The 14,435-nt window shown below is 45.1% G+C and overlaps 1 protein-coding gene and 1 pseudogene across 5 annotated transcripts in view; both read left to right on the forward strand.

Moving 5' to 3' along the window:
- LOC126175669 (rab11 family-interacting protein 4) overlaps positions 1–14,435 on the forward strand; it is a 954,952-nt gene that overhangs the window by 576,970 nt on the left and 363,547 nt on the right. The gene's annotated exons all lie outside the window — the stretch shown is intronic.
- Positions 9,390–9,507, forward strand: LOC126177515 (5S ribosomal RNA; annotated as a pseudogene).

The raw sequence follows: 14,435 nt of genomic DNA on the forward strand, positions 1-14,435 counted from the left end.
AAAAAGAAAATCAAATAATAATGATAAACATGAGAAAAATTGGCAATAGTAATGAAGATTTGTGCAGATGTACATTAATATCTTGGTGTGTAAAGTAGATGTTTACTAGTATAGCTAGTTTTGGGGAAGGGAGATTGACAGAGGGGGAAACAGGGAAGTAATGAGGTGAAGTGCACTCATGTACAGAGGAAGACACTATTGTTGCTTAAGTAGATACGTCATTAACTGTTTTTTGAAGCCGGACATGTTTTTAAGTTCTCTAACATAACGAGGGAGGTTATTCCAGAGTCGGGTTCCCGCTACTGTAAAGGACTTGGAGAAGGCGACTGAGCGATGCAGTGGAACAGAGAGGACTTTATTATGATGGGAACGTGTGTTTCTGTCATGTTGTTCCGATATAAGCGTTAAGGACGAGGAGAGATATGAGGGACAGTGTACATTTATAAGGAAGTAGATGAGATAGAGTGTATGGAAATCTCTGCGTTTGTCTGCACGCAGCCAGGACAATTTTGCATATGTTGGTGAAATGTGATCAAAAAGTCGAACGTCACAGATATATCGGACGCAGGCATTTATGACCAGTTCTAGACATCGCGAATCTTACTGACAGAAGCCTTGTAGAATAATATTGCTGTAGTCAATGATTGGGAGTATAAGCGTTTGTACTAATTTCTTTTTCAGATCGAAAGGGAAGAGTTTTTTATATTTTTGTAGGACATGAAGGGATGCTGAAGCTTTTTTGCACACTGCAGTTACGTGCTCTGTCCAATTTAGATTTTCATCTATTATTACTCCCAAACTCTTTGCTGAGAGAGAGAAGTTAATATTTGTTCCATTTAGGATAAGAGATGGTACGGATTCCCGATGTTTTGGGCTAATGAGCTTAGAGTGACCAACAAGTACCGCTTGGGTTTTTGATGGGTTTAGTTTTAGTCCTATGTCCTGTGCCCATTTTGATAGTGCATCCAGGTCAGTATTGAAATTTTCAATAGCTTTCTTAAGATTGCTTGATTTCGCACTTAGATACAACTGAAGGTCATCAGCATACATACGATATTTGCAATAGCTCAGAACCGATGACACATCATTGACATACAGAGAGAAGAGTATAGGACCTAATACTGGGCCTTGGGGAACGCCTGACACTACCTGCCGCCATTGTGATTTTATATTCCCGGAGAGGACGCGTTGCTGACGAGACTTCATGTATGAGCGAAACCATTGCACTGCACTTGGTGAGAAATTTAGACCGCTAAGTTTGGCTATTAAGATGTCGAAGTCGACAGTATCAAATGCTTTGCTGAAATCTAAGAAGAAATGATAGTCTCTTTTTGTCTGTCCATGGCAAGCAATGTCTGGAATTTGGTATTCTCGGCACACGTTTGACACTATGTATCTCGGAATACTGAATTCCCTAACGATTTCCAAAATGGAATGCCTCGTATGTCTAGTTCCAACTACAGTTCCGCGTTCAAAGTCTGTTAATTCCCGTCGTTCGGCCACAACCTTGTCGGACATATTTCCACATGAATCAACTTCTTCTTGTGTTACGCCTCTGTAGGACCATGGGTGGCCCCTTCGTGGACTGCATCTTCCTCTTCTCCCAGAAACTCTTTATTCTTTCTCTTCTTCTCTCCCGCTCTTCTTCCGAGATCTTCAATGTCCTTTTCTCCCGTCGGCTCCGCTGGTGACACTCTAATCTTATCCAGTATTCTTCTCTGTCGTTGATCTCCGGCATATTGGTCGGTGTATATTTCTTCCTCCAATTTTCCTTTCCTTCGAGCTTGATCCCCAATTCCAACAAGTCCTTCCGAAGTTCAACAACCCACTTTGTTCCTGTCTTTCCCCTTGTCCTCCCTGTTGTTTGCTACACTCGCTTCGTCATTCTGTCCATACTCATCCTAACCACATGTCCAGCAAACCTTGCTGCTAGGGATTAGCCGAGCGGTCTAGGGCGGTGCAGTCATGGACTGTGCGGCTGATCCCGGCAGAGGTTCGAGTCCACCCTCAGGCATGGGTTTGTGTGTTTGTCCTTAAGATAATTTAGGTTAAGTAGTGTGTAAGCTTAGGGACTGATGACCTTAGCAGTTGTCCCATAAGATTTCACACACATTTGCATTTGCACTTTTCCAGCAAACCTTGCCCTTTTGAGTCTGATTCCCCCGGATATTGTTCTCATGTTCCGGTACAGTTCTTCCCTAGGTCTCCGCATCCGTCTCTCTCCACCCCTTTTGGGACCTAGTATTATTCTCAGTATTTTTCTTTCTTCTGTCTCTAGTTGTTCTGTCCCATTTCTTCCTAGTGTCATCGTCTTAGCAGCATATAATAGTGCATTCCTCACCGTTGCCTTATAGCGGCTTATTTTTGCCTCTGTGGATATATTCTTTTTGTTGTATATCTCTCTCGTCGTACAGGAGGCTAACCTCATCTTCTTTATCCTCTCTGTTATTCCCTCCTTGCTCCTGTTCCTTCCTGTTATAAATTCTCCCAGGTATTTAAATCTGTCCACCATTTGCACAGTGCCTTCCTGTGTTTCCCAGTCTGCACTGGTATTTAATGTCTTTGTCTTGTTACAGGCGATCCTCAGTCCCACCTTTCTGGCTACCTTACTTAAGTTGTCGAGTTGTGTCTTTGCGTCTTCTTCCGTCTCACTTACTATTGCTACGTCGTCTGCAAAGGCTAGGCACTCCACTTGAGCCCTGTTGTCCTTTTTGTCCCCCACATGGGTCTTTGGTATTCCCATTTCCTCGTCTATTGCTCTCCACTGCCTGATCACTTCGTCCAGTGCTATATTGAACAACAATGGTGACAATCCATCTCCCTGTTTAACACCAGTCCTGATCTCAAATTCTTTTGACAATACTCTGAATCTCACGCTTGCTTTTGTGTCTGTCAGAATCACCTGAGTACAAATAACAGCTCTGCCAACGCACTGCCCTTCTACGTTTTGTGTATTCGACACTACCATCATCTGTAAATGTGCACATCGCTATGCCATGACTTTTGTCACCTCAGTGTAATCTCCCAAATCATCTGAATGGCTTAAGGCCTGTTCCAAGGTATAATGAGGAGCACCACCGACGGAAGGCAAACTTAATGAAGATAGTTGTCACTGGTAATTCATGTTCGGAAAGCGTCAGATAATCACGTTTTAACAAGAAACTATCTAGACTGTTGAAGATCTGAATACTGAGATTACATCGGAGAATACACCAATGTCTACCACTCCAACATTGATGTGTCTCCATCTTTCCCGTAGAAAAATGTGAAAATTCTTACATTACAGACTTCGTAAGGGAAAGGAGAACGCGAGCATTAGTCGAGAAAGGAGACTGTCATAAGCTCTCCAGTCGGACTTTTGTGAGACTCGTTGTGACAGTAACGAGGAGATATCCACTGCCGTGCGGAGCAGCTCGCTGGAGGGCTGGAGGCTCCATGCGGCGAGGCGTCGGTTCCAGTTCCGGTGCGGAGCGCAGCAAGTGGGACAAGGCTGACACGTCAGAGCCTACTTCTGCCGTGTTCTCGCACCACAGCGCGTAGGGCACGCCGTACACGGGGACCACACTTCCCTACACTGCTCAATACTGTGGCTGTTCTGGGGAAGTATCAACGGTAGCGAAGAGGTGCACAGGGAAAAGCACTCGACTCGCGTTCAAATTCAAAAGGTAGGTGGCTCAAATCTTCGTCTGGCCGCCTACATTTCCCATGGTTTCCCTGAACCTATAAAAGCGAATGTCGGAATAGTGACATTTAAGAATGCTATGCAAACTCTTAAAACGAGTGAGACGTGGGACATAGGGAAAACAGGAAAGGTGTGGACGGGGCCTAATCAGTTACCGTTGGTTGCACAAAAAACACATACACTTATTTTTTTTTAAAAAAACTCTCAACAATCATTTTTAAAAGATTTTTAAATGACTGGCGGCTGAAAGCCTTGTTAGAAGAATTGCAAGTTATTGTCGGCTGAAGGTCACAAGCAATGTTACAATCAACGGCTGAAGGCCTGATTAAGAGGGTTGAAAGTTATGGTCGGCTAAAGGCCAGAAGCAATTTCAAAAATACACAACGGCTGGAGGCCTGAATTACCAGTAAGGTGGACGATTACACGTTAAAAAATACCAAAAACCCTTTTAACAATCTTAATAACTGTGACAAGTTATAGTGACGGCTGAAGGCCTTATCAAGACAGAACTGAAACTACTTGTCGGCTGAAAGCCACAAGCAACGTTACAAACAATTAACGACTGGAGGCCGGAATTACAATTGTGGAAGGCAATAACATGTTAAAACATTAGGGTAAATTTTAAACAATTATGACAACTTATCCAAATAAGACGGAGTGATCCACAGACAGTGCTCCCCGGATCAATCTGAGGAAGGTGACTACAGCTGTGTAAGCGATGGCACAGGCAGCCAAGAGTTGTACTCAAGTAACAGGATGACAACTCACACTAGGGGTAGCTTAAGCGCCGACCGACCGACTAACCAATCCGCCTAACGTCTGATCACCGGTCCAACGATGGAATATTTTTAGGCAAGGGCGGAGAGACGGACAGCACCACGTCTTCAGAAACACACCCGAGGCGTAAGGAAATGCTAAAACCAAGGTATACCTTCCAAAAACATATGCACAGTACGATTCAAGAGGCTATCAAACTACACGCCGTGTCGGACAGCATCAACACGACGAGGAAAGGTACACTGCCGAAAAAGTACACTAACCTCCAGGACAGGTAACTGGGGCGTTAGCGGCCATAAGACAGAAAATACCGCTGGTTGCACTTCACTAATAAGAATAATACTAAATCCAAACTAACATCAAGGAGTAGAAGGCGACTAATAGCTTCCGCCAACCTGACAGACTCCACTTGTTGTGGTTGGTCTAGCCGGCCGGTGTGGCCGTGCGGTTCTAAGCGCTTCAGTCTGGAACCGCGTGACCGCTACGGTCGCAGGTTCGAATCCTGCCTCGGGCATGGATGTGTGTGATATCCTTAGGTTAGTTAGGTTTAAGTAGTTCTAAGTTCTAGGGGACTGATGACCACAGATGTTAAGTCCCATAGTGCTCAGAGCCATTTGAACCATTTTTTGTGGTTGGTCTCACCGACGCTGGAAGCAGCAACACGCGAACAACAACGAGATCTCAAACAGTGGAGGTTTCAGTACTGGACACGGTTCACTCAACTTCAAACGTCCTGGGTTCGGTCGTCGACTACAGCCCCTCGGTCCGACAGTGCCTGGCCGCCGCCAGCGATCCCGGTCTGCCCGCGCGCTGCGGATCTCCTAGCTGCTCCGTCCGAAGCCGAACTGCCTGACACACGCGACGACCCGGAATACAAACCGTGGCACCAAAGATAGAACCACAGTACTGGCTATTGATAACCGCTGCTGCTGCCACTCGAGGACAAACAATACTAGCAACTCAGTGGCACCATTAACACAAGAAGGAATCGAGACGCCACTACCGCTATTACACGACGTCAAGTTATGAACGGCAAGAACGCGAGCCGCACACGGTTCAGAGTTCGCTCTTAAATAAATGCCGGCCGGAGTGGCCGAGCGGTTGTAGAGGCTACAGTCTGGAACCGCGCGACCGCAGGTTCGAATCCTGCCTCGGGCGTGGATGTATGTGATGTCATTAGGTTAGTTAGGTTTAAGTAGTTCTAAGTTCTAGGGCACTGAAGACCTTAGAAGTTAAGTCCCATAGTGCTCAGAGCTATTTGAACCATTTGAATCTTAAATAAATGTCATAATGGCGGGCAGTTGACACATACACTAACTGATCAATAGCATCCGGGCATCACTATGCAATGGGAAACTTAGCACTAGATGCCACTTGAGGCCATCCCACCCGCGTAACGGGAAGCAGGGAGTGCTGTATTGTCAGCAGACAACCAGTGACAGCAGAATGGGTCTGACAGAAGAGCTCAGTGACCTCGAACGTGGACTGGTCTTTAGTTGTCACCGGAGAAACAGATGCATCAAGGACATTCTAGTCTCTCTAAAGCTGCCCAAATGTTCAAATGTATGTGAAATCTTATGGGACTTAACTGCTAAGGTCATCAGTTCCCAAGCTTACACACTACTTAACCTAAATTATCCTAAGGACAAACAGAGACACCCATGCCCGAGGGAGGACTCGAACCTCCGCCGGGACCAGCCGCACAGTCCATGACTGGAGCGCCTTAAACCGCTCGGCTAATCCCGCGCGGCAAAGCTGCCCCCAAGTCCACTTAGTGATGTGATCGTGAAGTGGAAACGTGGAGGTACAACCGCAGCTAAATCCAGACTAGAGGCCAAATGTCTTGATGGTCAGGGACCGTCAATCATTGAGAGAGATGGTTGTAAAAAAATCGCATGAAATCAGTGGTAGCAATGCCCCGATAGCTGAATGGCCAACGCGACGGAATGCTCTGCTAAGGGGCCCGGGTTCGATTCCCGACAGGGTCGGAGACATTCTCCGCTCAGGGACTGGGTATTGTGCTGCCTTCATCATCATCATCATCTCATCCCCATCGATGCCCAAATCGCCAAAGCGGCGTCAACTCGAAAGACTTGCACCAGGTGACCGGTCTACCCGTCGGGAGACCCTAGCCACAAGACAGTTCCATTTCCGGTGGTAGCAATAACTTCCACAGAGCTACCAGCAGTGCTTCTGGTCCATGAGGAATTAAAAAGAATGGGGTACAATGGTCAAGCAGGGGACACATTTCCGCAGTCATTGTTTACAGACGCTACAGGTAGTGCAAAGATCGATGGCAATTGACAATGGATGATAAGTAAATGAGTGCTTTGGAGTGATGAATCACGGGGTAACGTGTGGTAATTCGACGGAAGGGTAGAACAGGGCCGGCCAGCCACAGCGTGCCGAACTTCACACGTACAGAGCGTGCGGGGCGCATGCGGGCAAAGGTTCGACTTGGCACTCGGCTTTCCTCGGTTCTTCTCGGAACAGCGCTACATTTCGTTTACAATTGAGGTGCGCCATTTTTCGGTCGGCACAACTCTCTGAATCCTGCAAAATCGTGGTGTTAGCGCCGTTTACCCTTCGCTATTTGTTCGTGATATGAAGGATGTCCGAAGGCCCAGTGGCTGTTTGCACAAAATGGGACAGTCTAGTGATCTGTCGCCAGAATCCTTTAAAATGAATGGAAATGACGGAATAGAAGGATGAAAATTTTCATTTCGCATAAGCGACAGGTACAGCATGTTGGAACGACATTACAATACCATGAAGGAAGAATTTAAACATTTAGTTGACAATAAAAGAGCAAAAAAATACAATGATCAACTGACGGGATTCAAATGTTCAAATGTGTGTGAGTTCCTAAGGGACCAAACTGCTGAGGTCATCGATCTCTAGACTGACACACTACTTAAACTAACTTGTGTTACGAACAACACACACACACACACACACACACACACACACACACACACACACACATGCCCGAGGGAGGACTCGAACCTCCGGCTTGAGGGGTCGCGCAATCCGTGACATGGCGCCTCAAACCTCGCGGCCAATCCGCGTGGCAGACGGGATTCATTGTTCTATACATCAAGAAGAACTTTGTGCTAAATTTGCCGGCATGGAGCACGTGAAGAAATTGTTGGTACGAATAATAAAATTTCTGAAGTCGCGTGCATTATCACATTACAGGTGCAAAAGTTTTCAGTGGAACTGAACGAAGAGTAAGGAGACTTCAGATATTACTGCAAAGTACATTGGTTAAGGCGCATGCCTGGAACGATTTGTCGATTTAAAACTAGCTTTTGTTGAATTTACGAAGCAGGATCGAAAATTAAAACATAGGGAATGGATTGCAAGCTTCCATTTTAGGTGGACTTGACTGTACACTGCCGACAGTAAGACATAGCAAGGTAACTTCTTCCTGATTTGATGAGGATACAGCACGTTGCAGCACGCACACATTCGAACAGTCCAATTCCCTAAGCTCCCATAGCGTTAAAGAAAACGCTAGGTTTGAAGAATTCATTGTGGCCTTGAATGAATTAGAAGGATAATTTTATGAAAGTTTTGAGGACACAGTCTTGCATATACTTTAGAGCTGTTTTCGAGACCATTTGCCGTATCAGTTGAAAGCTTCCCTGTGTATGCGCAAATGTAATTGACTGGTCTGCAGAGTAATTCCAGTTTTAATGACAATTTTTTTTTTTACGTTAAAATTTTCCAGGTCGTCTACGTTGCTTCCCTTCGGTAGAGTTTTCAAATCTCCATAATGAGATTGCAAAAGTGCGAATATGTGACAATTTGAGTGCGAAACTCTGTGAAATTATCTGCGTCTGTACGTATGCCGACAGTTTGTACGAGATAAAAATTATGCCAAAAGTAATAAAATAAAACAAAATTTGTCTTGTTTGTGATCTATATTTTTGAGAAGCGTAGAATATAAAACAAAGTCGTACGCAGCTCCAGTGCACTGTCATTTAAACGTGGCGCTTTCGCAGTTTTCTCCCCCCACACGCTCAGACAGTGTAGCGTGGCGCCGGGGGAAATGTGCTTTGGCCCTAAATTGCCCCAGCACGGCCAGCGAACCGAAGTCGTGGCTGCCCCTGCCGTAAAACGTTGCCTGCCATGTGTAGTGTCAACAGTGCAGTACAGAGGAAACGGTGTTATGGATAGTGGTGTTTCTCGCGATCGGGGTGTTGTGTCTTATTGCGGTTAAGAAAATGCTAAATGAGGAAAGATATGAAGATATCTTACAGTTTTGTGTACTGCCTATAATAAAGGCTTCGGAGACGATCAGTGTATCAGCATGACATAGCACCATGCATGAAGAGGCATCAATCAGGCAGTAGATATGTGCACAACAAAGTTCCTATAATCGATTGGACCGCCAAGAATTCCGACGTGAACCCAATGGGACGCTTTTGGGATACGTTAAAACGTAGACATCGCTCCAGACCCTAGCGAACAACATCGCTACCTACTCTGGTTTCGGCTGTTGAGGAAGCCTCTTGACCTGGTATATGTTGCAGGCCACTGAACCGGTGGAGAAATTTATTGCGTTGCTTCGTCGCTACCCGTGTCGAGATTGATAAACAAAAGGAGTGGGCACGATTATTACGTAGGAACTGAAATGAAAATGTAATAGTTGATTCTTATCGATGATTACAAGCGTACCAGCAAATCTGTCGCACTTTCTTGCAATCTTGCTTACAACGTATGATTTACCTGCAAAAAACTCTAGGTCTCTTGACTCTTCAGCTTTAGAGCTCGCAATCAACAGGTGTTTCAGTAGTGGCTTGTTCGGGTTTCTAAGGCACAGATGGACGTGCTATTGAAGAGTAAAAGAGGTGCTGAAATTGAATTCAGGATCCGTATATTGACCGACAACACGTGGTAAATGATAAGGCAGCCTTTAAAACCGGCCAACGGCCTTGCCGCAGTGGTAACACCGGTTCCCGTCAGATCACCGAAGTTAAGCGCTGTCGGGCTGGGCTAGCATTTGGATATGTGACCATCCGGTCTGCCGAGCGCCGTTGGCAATCGGGGTGCACTCTAAGCCCTTCTGAGGCAGACTGAGAAGCTACTTGATTGAGAAGTAGCGGCTCCGGTCTCGTAAACTGACATACAGCCTGGAGGGCGGTGTGTTGACCACATGCCCCCCCCCCCCCTATCCGCAGCCAATGACGCTGATGATATGAGGATGACACGACGGCCAGTCGGTATCATTGGGACTTAATAGTCTATTCGGGCGGAGTTTAGTTTAATTTTAGCCTTTAAAACCAGGGAAGGACCATCAGCGCAGAAACATGGACTGTTGTGGGCACTAACAAGCTATCCGCCACGAAAGAATATACAGGGTGTTACAAAAAGGTCCGGCCAAACTTTCAGGAAACATTCCTCACACACAACGAAAGAAAATGTGTTATGTGGACATGTGTCCGGAAACGCTTACTTTCCATGTTAGAGCTCATTTTATTACTTCGCTTTAAATCACATTAATCATGGAATGGAAAAACACAGCAACAGAACGTACCGGCGTGACTTCAAACACTTTGTTACAGGAAATGTTCAAAATGTCCTCCTTTAGCGAGGATACATGCATCCACCCTCCGTCGCATGGAATCCCTGATGCGCTGATGCAGCCCTGGAGAATGGCGTATTGTATCACAGCCGTCCACAATACGAGCACGAAGAGTCTCTACATTTGGTACCGGGGTTTGCGTAGAAAAGAGCTTTCAAATGCCCCATAAATGAACGTCAAGAGGGTTGAGGTCAGGAGAGCGTGGAGGCCATGGAATTGGTCCGCCTCTACCAATCCATCGGTCACCGAATCTGTTGTTGAGAAGCGTACGAACACTTCGACTGAAATGTGCAGGAGCTCCATCGTGCATGAACCACATGTTTTGTCGTACTTGTAAAGGCACATGTTCTAGGAGCACAGGTAGAGTATCCCGTATGAAATCATGATAACGTGTTCCATTGAGCATAGGTGGAAGAACATGGGGCCCAATCAAGACCTCACCAACAATGCCTGCCCAAACGTTCACAGAAAATCTGTGTTGATGACGTGATTGCACAATTGCGTGCGGATTCTCGTCAGCCCACACATGTTGATTGTGAAAATTTACAATTTGATCACGTTGGAATGAAGCTTCATCCGTAAAGAGAACATTTGCACTGAAATGAGGATTGACACATTCTTGGATGAACCATTCGCAGAAGTGTACCCGTGGAGGCCAATCAGCTGCTGATAGTGCCTGCACACGCTGTACATGGTACGGAAACAACTGGTTCTCCCGTAGCACTCTCCATGCAGTGACGTAGTCAACGTTACCTTGTACAGCAGCATCTTCTCTGACGCTGACATTACGGTTATCGTCAACTGCACGAAGAATTACATCGTCCATTGTAGGTGTCCTCGTCGTTCTAGGTCTTCCCCAGTCGCGAGTCATAGGCTGGAATGTTCCATGCTCCCTAAGACGCCGATCAATTGCTTCGAACATCTTCCTGTCGGGACACGTTCGTTTTGGAAATCTGTCTCGATACAAACGTACCGCGCCACGGCTATTGCCCCGTGCTAATCCATACATCAAATGGGCATCTGCCAACTCCGCATTTGTAAACATTGCTCTGACTGCAAAACCACGTTCGTGATGAACACTAACCTGTTGATGCTACGTACCGATGTGCTTGATGCTAGTACTGTAAAGCAATGAGTCGTATGTCAACACAAGCACCGAAGTCAGCATTACCTTCCTTCAATTGGGCCAACTGGCGATGAATCGAGGAAGTAGAGTACATACTGACGAAACTAAAATGAGCTCTAACATGGAAATTAAGCGTTTCCGGACACATGTCCACATAACATCTTTTCTTTATTTGTGTCTGAGGAATGTTTCCTGAAAGTTTGGCCGTACCTTTTTGTAACACCCTGTATAAAACACATAAGAAAATAACAATGGAAGTTCGTTCCAGACCTTAGGGAAGATTGCTAGACTGCCTCGAGAGCGAACTAATCGGGAAGAAACAAATAAGCAGTTATTCAGTCATAGAGTGATAGAGACGAGAACGAGGGGGTGGGCGCATCAGAACCTTGCTTACGACAAAAGCGTAGGTGAGTTGGCGGTCGGCTGCTTGGAGAACCGGACGCGAGCGCGTGTCGTTGCAGCGATCGCGGGGACAGCGAGCGACTTCTATAGGTGCGACCGGATTTGTATCGTGAGTTTTCCACACTCGTATGACTCGAAGGCAATGAAGTTCAGCAAAGGTTACAACGAAGATGGCGACAGACCTGCACGCTTCACAATGTACCGAAACTGAGAGACCACGACAAGACACTGCTTCAGAGTCGACTTGACAGCATGTGCCTCTGGTTTTATTCCCTCGGTGGAGACACGGTGGAGTGATTCCGCCGTTAAAAAGTAGTTCCTTGAAGCAGCTATACCATGGAGGCAATTCTGACCATACTGCGTTACAGGTATGTTGTTGTTGTGGTCTTCAGTACAGAGACTGGTTTGATGCAGCTCTCCATGCTACTCTATCCTGTGCAAGCTGCTTCATCTCCCAGTACTTACTGCAGCCTATATCCTTCTGAATCTGCTTAGTGTATTCATCTCTTGGTCTCCCTCTGCGATTTTTACCCTCCACGCTGCTCCCCAATAGTAAATTGGTGATCCCTTGATGCCTCAGAACATGTCCTACCAACCAGTTGTGCCACACACTCCTCTTCTCCTCAATTCTGTTCAATACCTCCTCATTAGTTATGTGATCTACCCATCTAATCTTCAGCATTCTTCTGTAGCACCACATTTCTAAAGCTTCTATTCTCTTCTTGTCCAAACTATTTATCGTCCATGTTTCACTTCCATACATGACTACAATCCATACAAATACTCTCAGAAACGACTTCCTGACACTTAAATCTATACTCGATGTTAATAAATTTCTCTTCTTCAGAAACGCTTTGCTTGCCATTGCCAGTCTACATTTTACATCCTCTCTACTTCGACCATCATCGGTTATTTTACTCCCTAAATAGCAGAACTCCTTTACTACTTTAAGTGTCTCATTTCCTAATCTAATTCCCTCAGCATCACGCGATTTAATTCGACTACATTCCATTATCCTCGTTTTGCTTTTGTTGATGTTCATCCTATATCCTCCTTTCAAGACAATGTCCATTCCGTTCAACTGCTCTTCCAAGTCCTTTGCTGTCTCTGACAGAATTACAATGTCATCGGCGAACCATAAAGTTTTTATTTCTTCCCCATGGATTTTAATACCTACTCCGAATTTTTCTTTTGTTTCCTTTACTGCTTGCTCAATATACAGATTGAATAACATGGGGGAGAGTCTACAACCAGGTATAAGCTTTATATAAAAATTTAGCTGTAAATGAAAGTACTGAATGTTGTCTTTTCAAAATCTTTCTCCTAGTGTAACGTGTGCTTTACACGTGATAATCAACTGCTGAGCAAAATTGACTGTTTGGTGGCCCCGTGCTGCGCGAGGAACACTGTCCTAAGACAAAACTTTGATCTTAATGAATTACTGAATTTTATATAATGAAGGCTGATCTAATTAACTGCCAAAAGTAATTAATTGTGTACTCAGTGAAACCTATTTAACTGAAAGCCAGTACTGAAGTACATTGTGTAATTTATGACGTGAAATGTGCACAAAAATAAAATAGCGCTCTACCCAGAATAAAAATAGCTGTTTGAGCTTACCTACAATGTTCACTCTAAATTAATCTTTGCCGGCCGAGCGGTTCTAGGCGCTTCAGTCCGGAACCGGGCGACTGCTACGGTCGCAGGTTCGAATCCTGCCTCGGGCGTGGATGTGTCTGATGTCCTTAGGTTAGCTAGGTTTAAGTAGTTCTAAGTTCTAGGGGATGTTAAGTCCCATAGTGCTCAGAGCCATTAAATTAATCTGCTTCCTTGGTACGCACCTGATAACTCCGACTACGAACTGTTTGTTCTTAAAAATGAAAAAGTGCGATCTGCTCTGAAATAAAAGTAACTTACCTCATACTGAGCGTGTTGTTTTGTATCTGATGTACTGACGTTTTCGAAAACGAATAGAAATCAGCAGATGCAGCAACTAAAGAAAAAAATCTACTAGTCACTACAGAATTTGTTTTTTGGTCGTCAGAGACAATCTGTGGCTTCGTGTGGCGTAATGTGCAATGTACACACTACAAAATATTCAACACTTTTCTAATAATGGTGGAGGAGGGTGTCACTTTAAGGAGAGTCGTTCAAAATGATTCAAATGGCTCTGAGAACTTTGGGGCTTAACATCTGAGGTCATCAGTCCCCTAGAACTTAGAACTACTTAAACCTACCTAACCTAAGGACATCACACACATCCATGTCCGAGACAGGATTCGAACCTACGACCGTAGCGGTCGCGCGGTTCCAGACTGAAGCGCCTAGAACCGCTCGGCCATACCGGGCAGCGAAAGTCGTTCCTGAAAAATTAAACTCTGATTATTGTCAGAGAAGACTTACAACATAAGAAGATCCTAACCATTATGAAATTCTCTCAGTATTAAAAATACAGACAGTGCAACCAATTGCGTTATTTGTGACGAAAATAAAAAGGATCAAATTAGCACTAACTATGAATGTTATTAGTTATATAACAAAAAAATGGTTCAGATGGCTTTGAGCACTATGCGACTTAACTTCTGAGGTCATCAGTCGCCTAGAACTTAGAACTAATTAAACCTAACTAACCTAAGGACATCACACACATCCACGCCCGAGGCAGGATTCGAACCTGCGACCGTAGCGGTCGCTCGGTTTCTGACTGTAGCGCCTAGAACCGCACGGCCACTCCGGCCGGCCGGTTATCTAACAGTAAGAGACAAAGATTACCTTCAATTAACAGTTCTGACAAACAAACATTTCATTCTTGGGCATGCATTGGTTACCTTGAAAAATTCCTCCAAAAAATCTTTTCT

This window comes from Schistocerca cancellata, chromosome 3, assembly GCF_023864275.1.
Source record: "Schistocerca cancellata isolate TAMUIC-IGC-003103 chromosome 3, iqSchCanc2.1, whole genome shotgun sequence".
NCBI classification, from domain to species: Eukaryota; Metazoa; Arthropoda; class Insecta; order Orthoptera; family Acrididae; genus Schistocerca; species Schistocerca cancellata.